The sequence below is a fragment of the Marmota monax genome, unplaced genomic scaffold (assembly GCF_021218885.2).
Source record: "Marmota monax isolate L192 unplaced genomic scaffold, Marmota_monax_Labrador192_F-V1.1 WCK01_AAM20220418_F8-fsc00088, whole genome shotgun sequence".
Classification (NCBI taxonomy): Eukaryota; Metazoa; Chordata; class Mammalia; order Rodentia; family Sciuridae; genus Marmota; species Marmota monax.
The window spans coordinates 7269833-7288456 of NW_026694492.1; the positions used below are offsets into that span (position 1 = coordinate 7269833).

Genomic DNA, 18624 nt, shown 5'->3' on the forward strand with positions numbered 1-18624 from the left:
CTGTGCTAAAATTGGTTTTCAGTTCTACCTCATTTTCGACTGCCAGAGGTTCTGTGGATGACTGTGGCAGAAATATGCTTGCAAAGCAGATCCGAATCCATGTTGCATGATATGCTGTTCCTGCGTTTCTGGTGCCAACTAAAACTCAGATGGCTAACATGATAAACCTTAATTAGCTTAATACAATAAGCTGTTTTATCATTTAGTCCTTCATTCCTGTCTTTCTGGAGTCAGTGATTTTTATTTAACTTTGACAGCTCACTCCTTGCAGTGGCTATTTCTTGAGAATATATTTAAAAAAGCTTTTTTGGGCACTGCATGTCGTGGAATGTTCTGGTTTACTCTCTTGGTGGTTTTTAGCTTTGTTCCTCCCCTCCCCCCAGAAGTCTCCTGAAAATAGCATTTGTTTTGCATTTAGGCCAGTCTTTCCAGCTGCAAATGCTGCTTAAGGTTGGAGAGCTGGTTCTCCAGGGCAGTGATCATGAGCTCATCATGGACGGGGCTTGCCTCAGGTGTTGATCTCAGGCTGGGGTATAACAACCTAGCAGGCCCAGGCCTCCAGGGAGAGGTTCCCAGCGTGCTTTGGAGAATATGTAAGGGCATGTTCCTTCCTGGGAGAGCCAGGAGGGAACACCCAGGCACCCACACTGGGGGCGGGGCCTGTGCTGGAGCTGGAGCCCAAGCCTGATGCCTGGTTGGGGTTGCCTGCGGCAATCTCCCAGGAGGACCTTTGGGCCATCTCCTTGCAGCAGGGCTGTGTGGGGTGGCCCAGCCATACACTGGAAAAAATGTGTAACTGGGTGTTGAATCCTTGATTATTTTTATCATCTGCCTGAAATTTAGAGTCACATTTTCCAAGTTAAAGAACACTGGATCCAGGACTTTTAGAACTCTCAGCTAACCTGGTTCAGGAACACTGTCTCTCTTCCTTGTTCAGACTCCCCACCCCCAGTCATTTTTAAGGGAGGTCTAGGAAGGAGGAACCAGCATGTAAGTGGAATTTTTTTGCTCCTACCTTTGCTTGGACAGGTTGGAATGTTAGAATCTGTGTTCTCCACGCCCCTCTATTTCTTCCCTTGAACTGCACTCCGGGGCTTTGCTCTGGAGTGCAGTTTGTCTGCAGGTTTTGAGAAACCTTTCCCATGTTCTTGGTAGACCGCCACCTCACAGCACACAGCTGACGCAGAGGTTGCCTTTGATGAGGAACCTTATAAAGGATGCCAGTGCAAGGGAAACTGAAAAGATCTGCAAGACATTAGGGGTGGCGCCTTCCTCATCCCTTGAGATCCCTTCCTAATCCTTATGGCAAGATGAGAACAGCAGCAGCCATGATGGACCTTACAGAAATCCACACCTTTGTGTTAATTATATTTTAGGGATGATCTTTAACCAAGTCATGATTAAAGAGTTAACTCTTACTAGGCATGGTGGCACATGCCTGTAATCCCAGCTGTTCCAGAGGCCAAGGCAGGAGGATTGCAAGTTCAAGGCCAGCCTGGGCAATCTATTGAGATCCTGTCCCAAAACAATAATTTTTAAAAAGTGATGGGGATGTAGCTCAGTGGTAGAGCACTTGCCTAGTATGCTCTAGTGAGGCCCTGGGTTCAGTCCCCAGTGTACTTTAAAAAAAAAAAAAAAAAGAAAAAGAAAAGAATAAACTTTAAATTTTTAATTTACATACAGTGAAATCCATTGTAACTCTTTGGGTTTTGACATGTATGGAATTATGTATGTACCACTGCAATCAATGCAAAATAATTCCATCACACCAAAATTTCCTTCTGTTGCCCACCCATTTGTAACCAGACTTCTTCCACCTCTGTTCCTGCAATCATTGTTGTTCTCTGTCCCCATTGTTTGGTCTTTTCCAGAATGTCATATAAATAGCTTCTTTGACTTAGCAAGATGCATTTTGATTGCTGAGTAGCGTTCCACTGTATGGATGTACCACAGTATATTTATCCACTCACTGGTTGAAGGACATCAGAGTTGTTTCCAGTTTTTGGTGATTGGGGGGGGGGGAAGCAGCTGTTGTAAACATTTGTGTATAGGTTTTCATGTGAACATCGTTTGCTTTTTTTGAGACTAGGTCTTACTATATTGCCTAAGCTGGTCTTGAAGTCCCTGAGCTCAGGTGCTCCTCCTGCCTCAGACTGCTGAGCATGAAAATAGTTTTTTTCTTTTCTTTTCTATTTTTTTTTCCAGTGTGGGGATATTGAGCCCAGAGCTTTGCACATGCTAGGCAGCTAGGCAATTGCTCTACCACTGAGCTACATCCTAGCCACGCGCATAGTTTCTCTTCTGTAAATACTTGGTCGGGTCATATGGTATAGACATAAGAGAGGGGTTTGGATGAAAATAAATTCAGCTCATCATAACTCACAGAAAAGATCTGGTCTTGACAGCTGCAGTTAAGATTTCTAAGAAAGAGATGGTGGTAAACATTAAAGACATTCAGGAGATGATCCTGAGAGAACACTCTTTAATAGGATGACATGCTTTATAACCCTGAACTAATCGGAATTAGCCAAAAGTGGAAACACAAAACTCCAAGTGGTAAAATATCCTTTATTTCCTCCAGCAATTGTTTTTAATCTCTTCAGAAACACTTGGCAGTTTAATTTTTACATTTGTCTTTAGGTTCCATAAAATACAACTCAGTAATAGAGTTGAAATTTTGGAAAGTGATTCCAAAGATTTTTGTTGAGATCTTGGTTGTGTCTTAACAACTACTTAATTATAATTTGATTTAGACTACAGCTAAAATATTGGTGGCATTCTAAAATTTGAAATCATTGTTCTGCTTTGATACCTTGTAAGGAAGTAAAAATATTTAGGCACTATCAAAGCAATGAAGAGGGGAGATTTGAAAGGAGATAAAACAATTTTTAGGATCAAGAAGAGCAAATAGAGGTGCTGGTGGCGTAGAGCAAGGAGGGAAGCAGCAATGTTAATTTGAGGATGCTTTCATCCATTTAACAGACACTTCCTGAGTGTTTACTGAGCACCAAGCATTGGTTAGGTCTTGGGAATACAAAGGGAAAAGGAACAATAGAGAAAAATATAGTGTGGGAAGTAACCTACAGATAGCAATGTGAATGGCAGTCCAGTGCCAAGGGTCAGGGGAGGACCTCTGAAGAAGCCGCTTCTCAGCTGAACCAGGCAGGACCAGTGAGACCAGCAAGGCCACAGCTCTGGGAATAATATGCTGGGCAGAGCATGTGAGTGGAGGGAGTAGCCAGCGGGAGGTCAGGGCTTAGTCTACCAGTTGGGTTTGGGTCCCACAGTCAGTGCATCTGGGAGGCAGTCAAGGGACAGACTGAAGAAGGTTTTTGTGTACAGTCTCTTCCAGTGTGGATTTCCTTATATAGCTAGTATTGGCAGGAGGACATCCTTCATCACAGAGGTCCTGTGGCAGCACATTGGAAGATGGAGTGGAGGCTGCAGAGGCTCGAGGCAGGGAAGTCAGATGAGGGGACCACTACAGGAGTTTGGGAGAGAGAAACCACAAAGATCTAGGGTGTTGCTTGTGGGGTAGGTTTTGTCTGCACAAGGGGCCAGGAGCGTGTTGTGGTGGTACCCAACTAGATGTTGGGAGTGATGGGAGAAGAAGGGGTGGAGGATGCTGCCAAGATGTCCCCTGTGGTTATTTGGCAGCTGGTCCTTTCTATGAGATGGCAGGGTGAGAAGGCAGAAGAGACTGGAGAATGGAGGTGGGAGGGGATGGATGTGGTGAGTTCAGATTTGGATTCATTGCCCCTGGAGGCACCCTTTGCCTCCAGGCTCTTCGGTCTGGGATTCAGTAGTGTTGTTTGGTCTAGAGGTTTAGGTTTGAGCCCTGTAGTATCCCCTAATCCATGGGAACAGGTTTTGAGACTTTCGGTGAGTTCCTGAAACCTTGCAATGACTGAACCCTACCTGTGATTTTTTTTTTTCCCTATACATGCATAACTATGGGAAATTTAATTTGTAAATTAGGCATAGTAAGAGATTAACAATAACAAAAGACAGCAATTATAGTATACTAATATAAATTATGTTAAATTTAATGTTTTGCGGGGGATCCTAGGGATTGAAATGCTAAGGGGTGCTTTACCACTAAGCTATACCCCCACCCTTTTTAATCTTTTATTTTGAGACAGGGTCTCACTAAGTTTATGAGGCTGGTCTTGAACTTGCTGTCCTCCTGCCTTAGCTTCCTGAGTAACTGGGATTACAGGGCTGTTGGTATAGGTTCCACCATGCCTGGCTATTAATTACCTCTGGAATTTTCCATTTAATGTTTTCAGACTGCTGTTGACCTCGGGTAACTGAAACCTTGGAAAGTAAAGTCACAGATAAGGGAAGACTGCTGTGGTGAGCTATAATTAGCAAAGGACAGAGATGATAGAAGAAAAGTGTAGAAAAGGATTGAGTTTGGGGTCCCCTAAAATAATGGCTTATATAGTAAAAACCCATACATGAAGAGGGATGGGTAGTTGAAGAACTTAAAATGCATGCTTCAGAAAGTTGGGGGAGGGCTAGGAGTGTGGCTCAGTTGTAGAGTGTTTTTCTAGCATGTGCAAAGCCCTAGTTTTTATTCCCAGCCTGGCACACACATACAAAAGCAATTTGGAGGACAGAACATTTTCAGAAAGGTAGAAAATGTTGTTAGTAGCTAGCACCTGTATGTGGCAGCCCTTCACTTAGGCTATCTCGTTAATTCTTGAACAGGGGAATGAGCTGTGTATTATTATCCACATAGTACCAGTGGGGGGAAACTGAGGCAGAGACACTGGCCAAGGTCTTTTAGGTCATGCCTGGTAGTGGAGGCAGGATTTGCTCATGCTTCCTTTCACTGGGCGGTTCTGTCTTGGGGGAGCCTGGAAGGTGGTTTAGAGGTGTAGCAACCTGGAGGAGGAGCCCATAGGGCATAGCATTGCCAAGCAGCAGGGACACTGCCAGCAATGGCACACAGATTGGTTGATGACTGCCCTGTGAGAATGTGTATTGGGGAAATGGTCGGCACGCCTGTAATCCTAGCACTTCGGAGACTGAGGCAGGAGGATTGCAAGTTCAAAGCAGCTGCAGCAACTTAACAAGGCCCTAAGCAACTTAGCGAGACCCTGTCTCAAAATAAAAAGGGCTGGGGATGTAGCTCAGTGGTTAAGTGCCTCCGGGTTCTTGAGGTACACTAAGGGCCTTCATAGTTAGCCAGCTTTTCTTGACCGTGGTTAGCACAGACAGAAGAGAATCTGTTATTGGCACCAGAGACGTCTCTAGAAATAGCACATTGAAAAGTCTTAAACAATTTTGCCGGGTACTAGGGTGAGTATACAAATTGAAAGGGAGAAGGGCTAGAGAAATGCTTTTGTTTCACATTCTCATTGAAAAGGAGAAAATCGAAGTAAATTGAAAGTGCTGAGAAAAATCCAACAATAAACAAACATAGTTTAAAGAATTCTTTGAAATCATTTCCTCCAGGCAGGAAGTTCTAAATTCTGGTGTTTTAGAATGAACAGTGAGAGCAGATTCTGTTTAATCTACATCTGGAGACAGAAAAATAAGTAATTTTAGACAAATTCCGTGTGGTTTCTTAGCTGCCCCACATATTCCCTACTAAAGAGCCTTTCCTCCATGGGCTCAAGGGATGGAAAATGCCGGTTTTATATGGTTTCCTTTTCAGTTATCATAACTTTACATAATTAGAGCTTCCAGGCATCTGGACTCATCCATAGGGATCTAAAGATAACTGGGGTGTTGTAGTTCTTGACGGTTCTCATCATCAGCCTTTTTTTGAGGGATACAAACTCCTTTCGGAAGCTGATTCTTGGGGCTGGTAATGGGTATTGATTTTATAATTTTCTTCTGTGAGGAATAGATTCTTTCTAGGGATCTGAATAGTAAGAAATAGGTTGTTGAACAACTTAACAGGTCAGAAAATTAAAAGCCCTCTATTTTAAAGGAGCATGTAGCTGAAATGCTTCAGATATTTATGATCTCCTCCTCATTTTCTGCAGTGAGCCTGAATGGGGCATGGGGACAGGTCATTAACAGCAGTCTGAGCTGGAGCCCAGCATCTGGACTTGTGGTCCAGTATGGCCACCATCATGGCTTTTTCTTGCCTTCCAACATTTATCATATGTGCATATAATCCTATTCATATTTATAATCCTTTTATCTGATGAGCCTGAAAGCATGAGTTAATCAAATTAAGACTCACCTTTAATTAATAAGCTGATCCTTAACAGTTTTACTGATTTTACATAGCAGGAACAGGAGAGGAAGTTGGAGAACTGATTGTTCCTAGTGTTCTAGTTGAATCTGTGTGATAAGGCCATGGAGATTTCCAGATGCCATTCCCAGGTCTCAGTGACATCAATCTGTTTGCTTAACCCCCAATGTTATAAACCTGTGCTCTGCTGCTTACTAGCACTGAGACCTGGAGCAAGCTTCTTAAATTCCAAACCATACTTTTCTTAAGGATTTGAGGATTAAATACATACACAGTGCTTTGCAGAGTGTATGCTAATATATCCTTTCTAAAATTGTAGCTGTCATTCTGTGTTTCTTGGTCTGCATGTTTTAGGAGAATGACTTGTCTTTTTTTCCCTGTCTTGGAGAGTATTGTCTCCTGTCCTGGTTTAACCTTATTTGTGAGTAGTGTTTGTTTTTGACCATGAAAATACATAGAAGATATGTCTCCTGTCTCTCTGTAGGACTTCAGATATAGCTGCCCAATATCTGGTTAAAAGTGGGTGAAATCTAGGCAAGAAGGCAGTATAGACGTCCCAACTTGACAGTGCTTTCATTTAGTTGAAAATCTTGCCCAAACTCTTTCATTATTATCTTGCACTTCAACTGTTTTGGTTTCCAGAAAAATTCAGCCCAATCAATGCCTGACTGTAGTCAAGGTTTTCTATTGATATAATTTTATATTGATCAAAGTTTAAGACAAAACTTGTCTGTGAAAATATGACAGGTTAGCAAAAGCCATCCCCAGTGCTTTCTTCCCATGTGATATGACAATGACTAGATGCTTATGTCCTGCATTCTGGGCTTGGGGGTAATGGGGGGTTGAGAGGAGAAGGGATCCAGGGGTTCCCAATGATTTATTTATTCAAATGGCTACTGAGCACTTGAGATGTGTCTAGTCCTGACTGAGGTGAGCTGTAAGTATAAGATATACAACAGTTTTTTTTTTTATATTGAATATATATTGAACTGATAATATTTTGGTTAAACACCTTTTATTATTATTTTTGTGCTGGGACTTGAACTTAGGACTTTGCATATGCTAAGCACTTGATTTACCACTGAGCTATCCCTAGCCCTTATACTTTATTATTAAAATTTATCTCATCCCTCTATTTTCTCTTTCTAAAATGTGGCTATTAGAAAATTTAAAACTATATATGTGACTTTCATGTATTTATATTGAACAGTGCTGGTCTGGATGTTTAAATAAATTTAGCAGTGTAATCTCTGATGCTTGGCAGTATTCATATTTATTGATGTCATTGAGGCCCTCCTTAGGTTGGAAAAAAAGTGTAATAACTGTTTTAGTGTCTCCTTATTGGAGAAACTCATCCTCCCCTGGTTGGGCTCTTTTTGTCTCCTGAATATTCCTAACTTGTTGCTCTCTATCACAGGGTACACACAGCCATGCTGGGTGGTATGTGCTTCTGAATGGGAAGGAAGCAGTGTTTCCTGCTGGTTACTGTGTGTGTGCTAGATTCCTATGCATTAGATTGTATCCTGTAAGGTATACTTAATATCCCCCTTAAGAGTCAGAGGGAGGAAGTGACCAGCTGAATATTGCTCCGCTGGTGAACGATTGGCCCTAGATTTGAACCATGGTCAGGTTCTTCCCCTGATTCCAGCCCTTCCTACTGCTTGTCATGTAAAAGCTCCATGAGCTGCTGATGTTCAGTACCTGTCACCCAGGGTGTCCTGGGTTACTCTTATTGCCTAGATTGCATTTATCACATTTTAATTTGCATGTAGGTCATGGGGTGGGGGTCTTGTTAAAATGCTGATTAGTGATTCAGTAGGACCCGGGTGGCCCCAAGCTTCTGCATTTCTAAGTGGCTTAATGTTGACACTGCTGGTCTGTGGACCACACTTTGAGTGGTGTCTCTTTTCCTTGGTCTTAGACATGCTGCTTCTCTGCTTCCAGAACCATCTGATTCTCTAATTCTTGTCGGACTCCACAAGGACTCACCTTCTGGCTTGGCATGTGATGGCATCAGTAAGTGCAAATGGGGCCAGAACTGATTTTTGGTCATAGATGTTCAGTTCTGGCGTGAACATTGACTTCTAAGTATTCAGGATCTGACTGGATCATTGGTTATTTCCTTGATACCAACTAGACGGAACGTAATTTTGATGTTAACATTAGATCCAGGAGATGTGTGGTAGGGGTTCCTGTTATAACTCATTGTCGTGAAGACTGTCAGGCCTTTGGTCGGCATGTAAGAGTGACTGCGCCATGTGTGGTTGGTTCAGATATTTAGTGCCCAATGAGAGATGAAGACTCCAAACTATTAGTCCACCCCTGTTGCTGCCAAAATGCCTGACAGGGAATTGAGGTGACTTGTGACTTTTCCTCAGGATGACAGTCACAAAAGAACACCTCACAGAGCTCTGTTGGAAAGTGGCTAATGACACTGTTTCTCTAGCACATGATGGAGACAACCACCATTGAGTTCTTGGGCCCACCTCTCCCGAGGAGGTCACCATAGGGCCCTCGCCAAAGGCAAAGTTGAGTCTCAGGAAGGAGTTAATGTATTAAGTGCTTGAACTATAAGAGACTAGAAGAGTTTAGTGGGTTTCTTCCTGTGGGAAGACACATTGATTAAATCAACTGTGGCAATAAAATTATGTCTGTCACATGAGATAGTTTACCACCCCATCTCTGCAAAAGCCCACTGTTTCATAGAATTCTTAGTTGAGTTTTAGATCTTATTGAATATTTCAACACCGAGAGTTCTGTGGAATGAATCTGGGACATTGAATGTGATTATTAGTTGTTAGCTAAACCCATGATCTCTCCCTATTGAGTGCAGAGTCCTATCCTGGCATGGTGGGAACCTCTGCTCAGGGCCAGTGGTGGTGGCTAGAAGGGGAGTGTGATGGGGTTTGGAAGAACAGGGACAAGGTTGGGTGTTAGTACAGGCAAGACTATGGGGCCAGACTTGAAGAAAGGGAATGGAACTGTGGGCATCAATCCGATTTGGAGGTGAGTTTAGAAAGTAGCTGAGGTAGAAGTCAGAAGCTTGGCTGTCACGTGCCAAGAGTGGGTGAAGTAGGAATCAAAGACTGGGACCAGATCTGTGGAGGACATCAGAAGGTGAAACAGGGATGGGTGGTCACAAGTACAATGAAATGGGCAAGACCAGGAGGGCACGTGGGTGCAGAAAAGATGGATACTTGAAAGTACAAGACGGCAAGAATCAGGCTCTCTGAATGATGGATGGTGCTGGCAGGAAAGGCCATTGGATGACCTGGAATGTGAGTAAATAGGTGAATGAGGGAGGCTAGTATGCGATGCCATACCCGGGATTACTGCAGAACTGAGTGGGAACCGACCTTACCTGGCAGCCCTCATGTGGGATGGTGATGGAGGACATCTGGTGGCCCAGGTGGCAGGAGTGAGGCATGTGGGTCAGAAGCAGTGGCTCCTTGTAGGCTGGATTCCTGTGGGAGGCATTGAAAGACTAGATTGTTTGGAGTTTGCATGGCATGGAGGATATGGGGCGAAGACAGAGCCGTCCTTTAACATAATGAAAAGGGAGCTCTTTAAAGGCCCTGCCTCAGCAACTGCCAGGACCCGAGTCCAGGAACTTGGTTGGCCTCCATCTTGCACTAAGCTTACTCTTCGTTCTCCAGGCCACATAAGCTCGGTTGTCCATTGTGCCCTGCCCTTGGTTGAACTGCATTTTCTTCTTTCCTGTGTACGTGGCCAAAAGTTCCTATATTTCCATGTCTGCATTTAAAATACTAGTGGATGTAATCTGTGTTCCTCAGTCCTACTTCCGCTTTTCAAGACCAGACATGGTGTCATTGGCAGTGCCTGGGAGGGCAGTGTCTTGGCTGACGGTCGTTGTCAGTGAAGGTGGCCAGTGGGCTCCCGAGACACCCCAGTGCTCGACCACAGTAAAAACCATAAAAGTAAAATCGCTGCAACGTTGGCCTTCTCTCCTGTATAGTCAAAGTATTCCTTCCTCATTTCAAAATGCTGTGCCTTCTAGAGAGTGTTACCAGGGGAGCAGGATCTGCATCAACTGAATGAGTCAAGTCAGTGAAAAGTGTGCTACGTGTGTTTATTAGGTAAATTTAATACGCTGCAGGCAAAAAGGCAATGAAAGTGGGGGCTGCCTTTTCATGTAGAATATCGTTTGTTCATATATACAAATGGCATTGTTGGCAACGGTTAGTCTTTTCAATGGTAAGGATGAAGTTCCTCAGTTCATTATATTCTTCATCTGTTCCTGTAGCCTCCAGCGCAGAGTTGTTCCATGACAGTTCTGTTTTAGGGGTGCTTTGTAGCTTTGCCTTAATTTATCACTGTGTTGTCACAGTGGCAACTTAGCCATAAGTGAATTGAATTTGTGCACTTCATTTTCACACTTACCGTCACAGTTACTGGATTCTAGGGCAGGGCTGGGAAGAATATGAGAAGAGGAAAGGGTTGGATTTCAGAGAAGGTTCTGAGAGATTTAAGTCTTGGTGGAATTGTAAAGAAGGTGAAGGAGGGAGTGTGACAAAAAGGCAGGGACAGTCCAGAGAGAGAAATAAAGGGGGCTGTCCACGGTTGCCATGAGAAGAAAATGTCTGCAGAGGCCCCTGAACCTCTCCCCTGGCTGGAGGGAAGTTTACTAGGAAATGATGAGCAACGAGTTGCCCAGAACATGAGCTGACTGGGGGACTTGGTCACCTTGGGAAAGGCAGCCAAGAAAACTGCGTCTGTTTGGAGCCACTTTTGATTTCTGAGTCATTAGAGCTCATAGCAACCCCAGAAAGTGGCCGCCCTGTTGTCCCATTTTACACCTGAGGAATTGAGGCTCAGAGAGCCTAAGGAATTTGCCAAGGGTGGGTCAAGTTGGCATTCATAACTGGGTCTTTCAGACCCTCAGCTACCCTTCGCCTCACTCCTCAGCGTAGGGGCCAGGGTGCATGAGCTCTTTCAAGTATAGAAAGTGAATCTGTTTTCTATTTACTCAAAATCACAGAAACAGTGTTTGGCCTGTAGTATTTACTCCATAAATGCATAGCTTTTGCTGGTTGTCTGAGTAATGCACTGGACTGCGACACTGAGCTAGGAAGCTTGGCTGAGAGTCTAGAGGACTTGTTCATGCCTAGTGTTTAGGGTCTTTCATGGCACACAGGGATGTGTATTTGAGGCTTCTCTTAGGGGTGTGCATGTGTGTGTGTGTGTGTGTGTGTGTTTGAGGCCCCTTGGAGGTGTATGTAATATTTGGCAAAATACGAGTCTGGTTTAGCTGGCCAGTGTTCATTTTGGGAAAGATTAAACATGTAGTTTAACACTTGACATAACAGTAGCCTACTTAGTGGTTTTGATTTAGATGACTCAGAATTAAAAAAAAAAATTATTCCTCTGATCTGGAGCATTAGGATAGTGTTGACTCGGTTGGAATTTCAGATGTGGCTGTAATGTCTTTGGTTACACAGTGCTGTACTTGCAGGTCATCGAGGATAGGAAACATCTTTTCTGCGTCTGTTTGGCTTCTTAGAAGACCTTGCTGAGCAGCCTGACTGCAAGGGGCACTTGAGGATGCTTTGTTACCCTCCATGAATGTTGGAAAATCTGAGGACAGCTGTCTTGGTTTTGCTTGTCGGGGAGCACCAGTGTGTGGCTTAATTTCTTCTGCACTTTCTTTGTGATAGCATCCTATCACTCACCTTGTTTAAAATAACTCACAATTGGTAAATACTGGTAAATACCGGGTACTGGATTGTTTCATTTAATCCTCACAGTCCCTCCAGGAGGTTGATCTTCTCATCTCTACATCTGTGGGAATAGAATCCTAATGAAATTATGTGACTGACTTGGATTTTGTGACTTTTAAAGGGAAAAGCCAGGGCTCACCTCAGTTTGTCTTGCTCCACAGCTGAGGCTATGACCACTACAGTGTGCTGTGGTCTGTAGGTGTCATTTTGCAGCTAATTGGTAGCAGGCTCAAATGTCTTTGAGGTTCAAAGCCAGCCAGTGTTTCTCCTGCTACCTTGTCCAAGCGGTGTTTCTTGCTTCCTGCCTGACCCCAGTGGTGGTTGTGGCCGCTGAAGGGACAGCACGCTGCCTTCCCAACCTGTCTTCCTTTTCCATACCTGTGTGTGCCTTCCTGTAGGTGCATGTGACTTTCACAACCCAGATAGCCTGCTTCTGTCAACTCTTACAGAGCCAGCCAGGCCAGGTTTTTAGTAATCATTTCTATGTCTGAAATCAAAGAAAAGTCTTTTTATTTTTTTCTTGATTTGTTTAATTTGGTACTAGAGTTTAAAACCAGGGGTACTCTATCACTGAGCTACATCCCCAGCCTATTTCTTATTTTGAGATAGAGTCTCCCTGAATTGTTCAGGCTGACCTCGATGTTGTGATCCATTTTGAATACTTGCACTGTAGGTACACAGTCAGCACCAGAAAGTTTTTTGAGACACCTTGAGAGAAAAGAAGATTATATGTGTATTTAACCTAGTGTTTTCTAGATTCCTAGACTATAAGGCCTCTTTTCCCCCTTTTTTGGTGGAAAGTTGCAGTAACGGGAGGTGCATGTCTGGATGAATATTATTTTGCGCTATTGGTTGTCTTTGATTAAATGAATGAAAGATGAGGGCGGGACTTGTGAGGATACTTGGCTCTGTCCCTTCCCCTCCTGTTAATATAACAGTGATTGATGAAGTGATGCAATTAGTTCTCTTTTTTCCTTTTTTTGTCTACTCTGGAAAAGAGCTTTTAAATGAGCTTATTTTTAAAATCAGTGGTGGTAGGCATGCTGTGAACGATAACTTCAGGGATGAACTCAGTCTGTTTTATAGATGAAAGTACTATGATTCATAATTCAGAAAATGTTTGTAGTGAATTTGGTGTCTAGTGAGAACTGTTTCATGGCTGGCCAAGGTATCCTTTGGGAATGTAGGAAGCATGGTGATAACTGTGCTGGGAGCTGCTCCCCCCACCCCCTCCCCCAGACTGGTGAGAGATGAGGGGCAGGGCTGGCTGGAGCAGTGGCTTGCTGCTGCCTGCATTCTGGCTTGGGAGACCCAGGAAAGTGAATTTGTCATGATTTCAGCAGGATTCGGTGTTGGTGGGAGGAGGTCATATAAGGAAAGTGTCTGTGCTTTCATGGGGCAGGATTTTTCCTTTTTTTACCTCTTTTTTTGGTACTGTGGATTAAACCCAGGGTGCTTTACTGAAATACGTTCCCAGTATCCCCTTTTTTCTTTTGAGACAGAGTCTCTCTAAATTGCTTAGGGCCTTATTAAGTTACTGAGGCTGGCCTCCAACTTGTGATTCTCCTGCTTCAGCCTCCTGAGTTGCTGGGATTACAGGTGTGCAGCACGCCTCTTTGCCAGCACTATGCTTGCCTGTCTGCCTCTCGTATGTGCTGTGGACTAGGGTTTTTCAATCTCAGCACTATTGAAAATATTGACTGTTGACATCCTTTTCTCTTTTTTGGTGATGTTGGGAACTGAACCTAAGGCCCTACACATGCTAGGCAAGCACTCTTCCACTGTGCTGTGTTCCCAGCCCTGGACTGTTGATATTGTTTGTTGTGGGGAGCTGTCTTGTGCTGTGGAGGATGTTTAGCTGCATCCTCAGCCTCTCCCCACTGCATGTTAGTAGCACGCCTCCGCCCCTAAGTTATGACACCCGAATATCTCTGGCTTTTGCTAAATGTTGTTGGTGGTGGGAACTGACTTCCCACCACCAGCCACTGACTTCAAACCTTGCAAAAAACAATACTTCCAAACTTTGGGAGGTGAAAATTCCAAAAAGAAGACCTTTGATGAGGGAAGCAGCCTGTACATGGTCAAGTCTTCACAGAAGCACAGGTCCCTGCAGCTACTGGTTTTCTCTCTTTCCCTTTTTTTTTGTACTGGATATTGAACCCAGGGGCGCTCTACCTCTGAGCTACATCCCCAGACCTTTTTATTTTGTATTTTGAGACAGGATCTCACAAAGTTTTTGAGGCTGGCCTTGAACTTGAGATCCTTCACTGCTGGGATTACAGGCTGCACCACCATGCCTGGTTTTCTTCCATGTTTTCTAATGCTGGGAGTTTCAAAATGTTTGCAAATATTTTTTATTTAGTACTTAAAATTAAAAAGAAAGAAAGAAAAAAAACCAACTGAGAAGAAATAGGGAATGTGGCTGAGGGTTTGGAGCATTTCAGGGACAAAGGCTGCTGTGCAGGGTTTAGGACCTTGGTGCAGAAATTCAAAGGCTTATTTAGGTGACAAAGGAAAATTATTTTGAAGCTTTCTTTTTTGTATTCAAAACATCACTTGTAATCTAGGAAATCTATATTTTGCTTCAAACTGGAATTGTGGAAATGCTTCTCAAAAGCATGGTATTTACAAAACGCCAAAAGAAAGCTTCTGGTATCTAGATGACATCTTGGAGTTAAAAGAACATAGTGGATCCATTGGGAAATAAAGTTTATACAACAGTTCCTTCCACAGATTGTCAGGGTTTATATTTTGACAGGTCCTAAGTTTGTGGGAAATTTAAACTTCTCCCTGCTTCCTTGTGTATAGATGGGAGATTTTTAAAATTCAAATGTGTATTTCTGTGGGTGAAACTTGAATTTTTTTTCTTTAGTTTTAAGAGAATATAAATAGAAGTATGGAATAAAAGTTCAAAATCTTGCTTTACTCCCCACCCCTGCCCTCTGTCCCACTGCCCTTTCTAGATCAAGGATCAAAATATCTCGTGTGCATCCTTCTAAACTTTTCTAGGATTTTTTTTTTTTTTTTTTTTTTGGTATTGGAGTTTGAACCCAGGGGCGTTTTACCACTGAGGTATATCCCTAGTCCTTTTTTTTTTTTTTTTTTTTTTTTTTAAATTGTAGATGGACAAATACCCTTATTTTGTTTATTTATTTTTATATGGAGCATAGGATCAAACCCAGGGCCCCGCTAGGCAAACACTGTTCCGCTGAGCCACAACCTTAGCCTCCCCAGTCCTGTTTATGCTTTATTTATTTATTTTTGGGGTACTGGGGTTTGAGCTCAGGGGTACTTGGCCCTGGGTATGTTCCATATGCCTATAATTCCAATGAGTCATGAGGCTGAGGCAGGAAGATCACAAGTTCTGGGCTAGCCTGGATAACTTAGTGAGACTCTATCTCAAAATGAAAAATAAAGAGTTGGGGCTGTAACTTAGTGGGAGAGCATCCCTGGGTTCAAGCCTCAGTACCACAAAAACTACAACAAAATAACTATACCCAAGCCAATGTGAGTGTACTTAACACTACTGTACTGTACACTTAACAAATGGTAAAGATGGAGCTGGAGGTATAGCTCAGCTGAGAATTTTCTTTCATTAGCCCATAGTTCAGCAGGTACACGGGCGATCATTTCACTTTTTTGACTGGTTCAGTACCAGATATTTACAGGCAGGCATGGTCACCCAGATAGCTTACCTGGTCCCCAGAGGCACTTAGGAGGTGAAATGAAGGAGCCCTTGAGGGAGAACACAGCCAAATAACTGTCTCTGATAGCTGGGTTAATGGCTCATGCACAGTAATTCAGGGGCTCACAGAGACTGAGGCCCTCTTGGGCTGTTTCTGTTTCCATGCATTGGTTTGGCATTTAGTAAATTTTCTGTGTATAAGTTTTTCCTGGAGACCATCATTTTGAAATACTAACCTTTGGGCAGTCTTGCCCTTTAAAATTCACATTTTGTTTTCTACAGAAAAACACCAGGCAGGTATTTTTGGAAGCTTTGTATTCACTAAGTAGATATTCCACTGTTTAAGAACCTTCATCTCATGGTAGGTCAGCACCATTTTATTTTTGACTCTTGAGCAAGAAGATGACACGGGCCATGTGGGTTTACTTAATGTGGATATGGTTTGATACAGATTTAGTCCCAGGGTGGTGCAGCACCCTGCCGCTCAGCCACCTTGGGTAGGCGAGATGGTCTGCTGGGGAAGAGGTGAGAGAGCTGCGCGGTGGCGTCATTCGGGTCTTGTCATCTTTCACCCTGCTCTACCAAGGCCGCAAACCAGAACAGGACTGGCCTCTGGGCTCACCGCAGTCTGTCACGCGGGGTTGCAGTATTGCTGGTTGTGGTTACGGGTCCTCTTCCCAGTCCTGCTGCCTCTCAGGAGTGGAGGCCTCCGGAGTCTAGGGGGAGCTGCTGTGGTTCCTGCCACTTCCTGAGGAAGCGCCACAGCCCTGGGTGTTGTGAAAGTGGCTTTTTCCCCCGGGACCTGCTGGGCCAGGCCTGGGGAGTACAGGTCTCTGCAGATGGATTTTCTTCAGAGCAGGGGCTTGGAATTAAAGAAACCCCCCTCCAACAATCTTCTGTTAGGTCAGTCCTTTGCCTTCATAAATTATTCCTTAACTGTTTCTATTCTAGTTCTCAAGACAGTTGAAAGAACAGAACTTTATGTCTTTTTCTAAAGGGTTTCCTAGGATTATGCTCTGATATAAATGATGAAAATTTAATATTTTAATGGAATCAACTCAGTTGAATAGTAAAACAACCTTCATGGAGAATTTTACATAAGCAGAGTCAGGAGAAAATCCCTAGGTTGTTCATTAACAAGAAAATTGAGCATTTTGGAACTTGCATGCAATTTTAACAAACTACAAATCAAAGTCAAGTTTTGAATCAGTTAACTCCATGTGAAAGTAAAGAATCACAGTGTACCCTATCATGGCTCAATTTCACATATATTCTAATTTTATAAATATGAAATCAAATATTTTCATTTTGAAATTTCTTTTTAAAAATAGAAATGCATGTGATTCATACTTTTCTTTTTTCTATCTTTAGCATATTGCTGCTCATATTCTCTGTTTCCTTGATTTTACAAGCATTTCATTTTATCTATTTTACTTTTTGGTACCAGGGATTGAACCCAGGGGTGCTTAACCACTAAGCTATATTCCCAGTTCTTTTTTATTTTGAGGCAGGTCTTGAACCCAGCCTCTAGAGTTGCTGGGATTACAGGCCTGCACACCCGTGCCCTGCTCCCAAGCATTTGAGGTGTGTTTGCTTCACAGTTAACACACAGCTGTTAAACGCTCTGGAGTTTGCTAGGCAGAGGTGACTAGCCCTCACCCTATTGGCTCCCTGTTGCTGCCCCAGGTATAGAAGGTGCTTGTTCAGGCTTACCTGCGCTCCACCAGCTCGTCCTCCAACAGCGAGTAACAGACAAGCTCATCTTTTTAAATAAAATGTAGTTAATACAAAAACTATGCTACTCACGGTAACTTGTACATTCTATTTAAAAGGACATTTTTTCCAGAAGTGGAGCAGGTGCTTAAGAAATATAAACTTTTGAGTAAATTAAGTACCCTTCTTACTACTTAACTGTTACGATCTGAGCTTATCCAAACATTTGCTTTGCTTTCATGGGGAGGGCAGTTAACTGCCTATGGCTGTGGGGTTGTTCCGGGCTCTTTTTTGCTGACAGGGTAGTTATTATCTCCTTAATGACTTCTAGTCTTTTTTCTAACCTTCAACTATAGGTATCTACTCAGCAAAATTTCCTGGTTCCAATATGCCCTATTAAAGGAATACTTTTTTCTTTTCTTCTCCCCTAGCCATTTTTTGGGGGTACTGGAGATTGAGCTGAGGCCCTTTACTACAGAGCCACATCCCCAGCCCTTTTCTATTTTTTATTTTGAGACAGGGTCTCAGTAAGGTGCTTAGGGCTTTGTTAAGTTGCTGAGGCTGCCCTGGAACTTGCGATCCTCCTGTCTCAGTCTCCTGAGTTGCTGTGTAGCTGGGATTACAGGCATGTGCACCACGCCTGGCTCCCCACCCCATTTTGTTTGTGTTTTTGTTATTGAGAAATTAACTTTGGAAGGAAGAGCAAATGAACTACTTACCAGGTGCTGCCTGTGTTCTCACCAGCTGCTGTGAACCGGTGGGTGTCTCTTCTTCTTAAGGTTGTACTATTCCCTTTTTCTCCCTTCTTTGTTTGCCTCTTCCCTCCTTTCTCTCCTCCGCTCTTCTACCTCCTGCCTCTCCAGCTCTCCCAGTGGGTAAATGGCTCCCCTCCTGGGACCCTGTACTTATGGACATTTAAAAAGCAGTAGATAAAATGGATCAGGCTTTGTAAGTGGGGTTAAAAAGATTTCTTATACTTGGCTTTGGTCTGTGTTTTTTTATGTTATAAATTTAAAATAGAAATTTATTGATAATGAGTTTGACTAAAGGTGTCTTAGAAAATTGGCCGTCTCTTTTCTTTTTCTTTTGTTTTTTGGTACCAGGGATTGAACTCAGGGGCACTTAACCACAAAGCCACATTCGCAGCTCTTTTCATCTTTTATTTAGAGACAGGGTCTCACTAAATTGTTTGGGCCTTGCTAAGTTGCAGAGATAGGCCTTGAATTTGGGATCTTCCTGCCTCAGCTTCCCAAGTTGCTGGGATTACAGGGGTG

At 43.2% G+C, this 18624-nt stretch overlaps 1 protein-coding gene across 20 annotated transcripts in view; it reads left to right on the forward strand.

The window, feature by feature from the left end:
- The window catches only part of Znf532 (zinc finger protein 532), a 106998-nt gene that overhangs the window by 4163 nt on the left and 84211 nt on the right, over nt 1-18624 (forward strand). For 3 of the 20 annotated variants that reach the window (XM_058571362.1, XM_046419415.2, XM_058571363.1), the window contains exon 3: nt 8136-8230. The exons of the other annotated variants lie outside the window; for them this stretch is intronic. The gene's annotated coding sequence lies outside the window, so the exon portion shown is untranslated. The remainder of the gene's footprint in view (nt 1-8135; nt 8231-18624) is intronic. 20 annotated transcript variants of the gene reach the window in all.